Here is a 5,951-nt window from a genome sequence, read left to right as displayed (position 1 = left end):
GCTCGTGCTCTTCGAGATTACGCTGCTCCATCGCAAGATGAGCCGCATTCGAGTATTGATCCACCTGCAATCGAAGCGAACAACTTCGAACTTAAACCTTCGCTGTTGCAGGCAGTGCAACAGAATCAATTTTCTGGAAATCCTACCGAGGATCCAAACCTTCATTTATCCGTATTTGTCCAATACGCTGACACTGTTAAAGCTAATGGTGTCACTTCAGAGGCAATTCGACTCCGTCTCTTTCCTTTCTCGTTAAGAGATAAAGCTAGAAGATGGTTTCGGTCTCTTCCTTCCAACTCAGTCACCACATGGAATAAATTGAAGAAAGTCTTTCTTGCCCGATATTTCCCCCCAAGCAAAACAGCTATGTTGAGAGCCCAGATAAATGGATTTAAGCAGAAAGATAACGAGTCTCTTTTCGAAGCATGGGAAAGATACAAGGACATGATGAGACTTTGTCCACACCATGGTTTAGAAGACTGGTTAGTAATTCACACCTTCTATAATGGTCTCTTGTACAACACAAGGTTAACAATAGACGTCGCCGCCGGTGGTGCGCTTATGGATAAACCTTACACCGACGCTTATCAACTTATCGAGAGCATGGCCCAAAATCATTATCAGTGGGGAAGCGACCGAACAATGGTAGAAAAACCTCAAACAAAAGGGGGCATGTACGAGATAAGTAGCCTTGATCATGTTAATGCAAAAGTGGATGCTCTTGCCCAGAAAATTGAAAGTTTAAATGTATCACCTCCAGCCACCGTGGTTGCCGTAACTCAAAATTGCAAAGTCTGTGGAATTCAAGGTCACACTCCTACAGATTGTCAACTCCTAATAGGAATTCAAACAGAGCAGGTGAACTATGCTCAAGGAAATCCTTACTCGCATACCTATAACTCAAACTAGAAGAACCATCCTAATTTTTCATATAAAAGTAACAACGCTTTATACGCGCCAGGTCAAGCTCCCAGTCAAGCTCCAGCTATACCTCCTGGATATCAAAAGCCGACCCCATCTACACCTAACAATAACGTTCCTAGGAAATCCAATTTGGAAATCATGATGGAGAATTTCATAGCTTCTCAACAGCAAACTAATAAAGAGTTCTTAAACCAGAATGTACACACTAACGAACAGATTAAACAACTAGCAAGTAAAGTGGATGCCTTGGCTACCCATAACAAAATGCTGGAAACACAAATCCCGCAAGTAGCTCAACAACAAGCGCCTACTGCTGCCCCAACTGGTACATTTCCTGGACAGCCCCAACCTAATCTGAAAGGCCACGCTCATGCAATTATATTAAGAAGTGGTACAGAGGTAGAAGGACCATCTGACCCAAGGATTGAGAACCAAAACTCTAAAAAGTCAACTGACGAAGAAGGTAAACCTAAGGAAAAGGAAGAGTGTAATAAGGAAACCGTAGAAAACAAAGAACCTTATGTACCTCCGCCGCCTTATAAACCACCTATCCCTTATCCTCAAAGGCTAATTAAAACCAAAGACGCGGGCCAATTTAAAAAATTTGTTGACCTACTAAAACAATTAAACGTCACAATTCCTTTTACAGAAGCTATTACACAGATGCCCTCATATGCTAAGTTCTTAAAAGAAATTTTATCTAATAAAAGGAAACTTGAAGATAGCGAAACCGTTACACTCACTGCTGAGTGTAGCGCAATAATCCAAAATATGCCTCCTAAACTTAAAGATCCTGGTAGTTTCTCTATACCCTGTCATATAGGAAAATTTGTCATAGATAAAGCTTTATACGATTTAGGAGCCGGTATCAGTGTTATGCCTTTGTCCATATGCAAGAAACTTGAAATGGGAGAATTAAGACCAACTAAAATGTCTGTGCAATTAGCAGATCATTCCGTTAGATATCCCGTAGGAATTCTTGAAAACGTTCCCGTGCGCATAGGTCAATTCTACATTCCCACCGATTTTATAATTATGGACATAAGAGAAGATGAAGTTACCCCCATTATATTGGGAAGACCCTTCTTAGCAACCGCCGGTGCTATCATAGACGTAAAACGAGGACGACTCACTTTCGAAGTAGGAGAAGAGAAATTTGAGTTTATTCTTACCAAAATTTTGAAAGCACATGCAATAGAAGACACATGTTACTTCATGGATATTATCGATGAATGCATAAAAGAAACAGAATTAGAAAATGACGATTTGTCCGACTATCGTGTAGAAGACAGACTGAACCAATGTTTAGCAATAACATCGGATCCTACGCAATGCCTTAAGAAACCAACCCTCGACCTGAAAACACTTTCCAAAAATCTGAGATATGAATTCCTAGACTTAGAACTTGAACGACCAGTGATAGTCAATGCAGACCTAGGAAAACTTGAAACCGAAAAACTCCTACATATCTTAAGAAAATATCCAACCGCATTAGGATACAACATCACCGATCTTAAAGGGATAAGTCCTTCTATTTGTATGCACCGCATCATGCTAGAAGAAGACTGTAAAACTTCTAGGGAACATCAGAGGAGACTAAACCCGATCATGAGTGAGGTAGTGAAGAAGGAAGTAACGAAGTTATTAGAGGCAGGTATCATATATCCTATATCCGATAGCAAATGGGTTAGTCCTGTACACGTAGTACCAAAGAAAAGAGGTATAACAGTGATCGAAAATGAAAAAGGAGAAACTATAACAAAACATATTGAATCGGGATGGAGAATGTGCATTGACTACAGAAAGTTAAACAAAGCAACCCGAAACGATCATTTTCCTTTACCATTCATAGATCAGATGTTAGAACGACTAGCCAAGCATTCTCATTTCTGCTATCTAGACGGTTACTCAGGTTTCTTTCAAATACCAATTCATCCTGATGACCAAGAAAAGACAACGTTCACATGTCCTTTTGGTACCTTCGCTTATCGACGAATGTCGTTTGGCTTGTGCAATGCCCCTGCAACCTTCCAAAGGTGCATGATGGCAATATTCGCCGATTTTCTCGAAAACATCATGGAAGTCTTTATGGATGACTTTTCCGTATGCAGGCAAAGTTTCGAAGAATGTCTTGAACCATGAGAATACCCAACATCTTCCATGACCACATTGATTTCATCCTCTTCTTCTTCTTGGGAACTACTGAAGGATTCAGTCTCGCTAGTCTGGTTTCTTGAGGCACCTTGGATTCTTCCACTTTTGAGACCACTCTCGATGCATTCTTCAATTGTTAGTATTTGGGTGAAGTATGATAACGCACTACCTACCGACCTTTCGAAGTACGAGCTCTTCAAGGTATCCATAAACAAGTCAACCAATTCTTTATCTAAGAGTGGTGGTTGCACCTGGGCTGCCAATTCTCTCCATCGTTGTGTATATCCTCTTAAGGATTCATTGCTCTTTTGAGATAAGTTTTACAGTTGTCTTCGGTTTGGAGTCATGTCTAAATTATACTTGTACTGCTTCAAAAAGGCATTTGCCAAGTCTTCCCATGACTGAATATGGCTTCTTTCTAATTTCATGTACCAACTCAATGATGCTCCAATCAAACTATCCTGAAAATAGTGAATCATCAACTTGTCATCGTGAGTATGAGAGGCCATTTTTCGGAAGAACATCACCAAATGGTGCCTTGGACAACTGTCCTCTTTGTACTTTTCGAAGTTTGGTAATTTGAATTTTGGAGGGATCACTAGGCTTGACGCTAAGCACATGTCGATGACATCGAGCCCATGAGTGTCATTCACATCCATTGCTCGGACTTTATTTTTAAGAACACGAAGCCTTTCAACATTAGGTTTGGTCAATGGCATCATTCAGGATTGAATATGAATGTTCGCTTGTAGAGGATCACAGTCAGGTAGAAAATCGTACATTGGGTTGGTCCTCACGGTAAAACCTGATAAGGAACTGATATTCTCTGTGACAATATGCTGAAGATTGTTCTTCGACTGAGCTAGCATAGCTTTCAACGTATGGTTTAACTTTCCTTTCATGTTATTCATATATTTTCTCAATTCAACTTGATTCGGTTCCACGTGTTCAATTATGCTTCAGTATCTACCAAGGATTTAGTATAGGTGCCAGGAAGTCAGCCTGCTGGTAATAGGCAAAAGGTGGGATGATCTTTTTGTATTGGAAAATGATATACATGCATGCTATTGAAATGCAAATGCATGAAATCTTGTCATTTTTAAATACGCAAGAAAATGCAATGCAATGTTCAGGATCACAGGTTCATCATGTTCTTAAGTCAATCAGAACAACAAGTAAATGACGGGTATCTATGATTAATGGAACCCCATAGGTAGGCTCTACAATTTGTAGGTTCCTAGATTCATGAATCCTTCTTAAGAACGTCACCTCCGTGATGAAGGATTGTCGAATAATAATACTCTCAAGATGATCTCTTCTAGGTGAGGTTTTCGTATCGTTCTGTTAGGAAGGCTCTACGCGGGTCAATACTACACAATCGTCAACTCCAAGGTTCTAAAAAGGTTCTCAGAGTCATAGATCGAGGTTGAAAATATGATCACCCGAACGACTAATCATAAGACAATAGTACGTTCAAGGGACTCATCTTATTGGGGTTCTTGTATCAACATAATGAGTCTGATGTCTCGTAGGTCCATACTACACAACCACCATAGATGGAACAAGTTTTAAAAGGTCCCTAGAGTCATCGATCCAACTTGAAAACATTATCTTCGTGATGAAGGCTCGTCGGACAATAATATCTCAAAGAGAATCTACTCTAGGCGGGGTCTTCATATCGTCCCAACCAGGAATGCTCCTCATATGCCAATACTACACAACCACCATCTTAGTCCTACAGGCTTTCTCAGGCTCGGGTAGAAAGCCTATCTCACAAAGTACCAAGAATCAGAGAGCCCTCAATAGTAACATGAGAACCAACAACTGATTACAAATAACAATAATATAATGAGATAAAAAAAGATAGAAGAAATCAAACAAACAAAGCTAATGTTCGTTGCAAATCAAACTAAGTTAGGCTTGACTCTCTCTTTCTTGGAGCAAATTTCCCCAGTACAGTCGCTAGTTGTCGCATCTTGAAAAATATGTTCCTTCGCGATGGTCGTGGAAAAAATGATTTAAACAGAGTCCCCACCAGACTTTATTTATTCCAATGAAGTAAAGGAAAATATCGATAAAACCTTTAAAAAGAGAAAATGGTTGTCGCAACCAAATTCAGGGTTTGGGAGCCGATTTCGCAAGGGGAAGGTATTAACACCTTTCACGTCCGTTGTACTCAACGGGAACCTTTTAGTTAAACTTGCAATTGAATGTTAGCCTATGTTAATTGTTTTCTTCGAATGAATAAAATATGTAAAGGGAAAAGAAAGGGGTCGCAAAAATGTTTTTATTAGGGTGCTTGATAAGATTGTGAGTCTTTCTTCTACATATCCTCAGGTACAATGAGGAATTTAAAGCTTCGTAGTTCGGGCAAGAAAAAAGACATTTTTTGGGATTTTTATTATAGTGTTTGACAAGACATGAATCTCGCTCCTACATATCTCCATGCGTGATAGAGAACTCAAAACTACGTAGTTCTTGGCAGCCAAGAGTATTGGTTGATTGATTATAATGGATGAATGTTTAGGTCGCATTCTAACGGTTAAACATTGGCTTGTTTGCTTGTGGATGTGAGACTTAACATTTGTTTGTTTTGTGGTATAAGGGATCTTGTTTGATCGCGTTCTAGCAGTTTAAACATTTAGTTGTATGCTTGCGCATGAGAGACTTAAGTGCTTTGTTTGTACACACGTTAGAAAGGACTAAACAGTGTCCGTTTGTGAAAAGGTTTCAATCGCACAAAGGTGAGAAAAAGAGCTTTTATGTGTTAAGTATTTTGTTGGACGATGAATACTCGAATGGTAAAGTAAGGAAACTTGTATCCAAGTATTCGAGAAGAGAATAGAAGGCTTTAGGCCACTTCCTTTTTCGCC

The 5,951-nt window shown here is 39.6% G+C and overlaps 1 non-coding gene across 1 annotated transcript; it reads right to left on the bottom strand.

The window, feature by feature from the left end:
* Nucleotides 1–366: 366 nt before the first annotated feature.
* On the bottom strand, nucleotides 367–473 carry LOC127108546 (small nucleolar RNA R71). The gene has a single exon (XR_007796077.1). It is a non-coding gene; the product is annotated as a small nucleolar RNA R71 (small nucleolar RNA).
* Between the last annotated feature and the right edge of the window lie 5,478 nt (nucleotides 474–5,951).

The sequence above is a fragment of the Lathyrus oleraceus genome, chromosome 7 (genome assembly GCF_024323335.1).
Source record: "Lathyrus oleraceus cultivar Zhongwan6 chromosome 7, CAAS_Psat_ZW6_1.0, whole genome shotgun sequence".
Lineage (NCBI taxonomy): Eukaryota > Viridiplantae > Streptophyta > Magnoliopsida > Fabales > Fabaceae > Lathyrus > Lathyrus oleraceus.
This window is presented reverse-complemented; position numbering and strand designations above follow the sequence as displayed.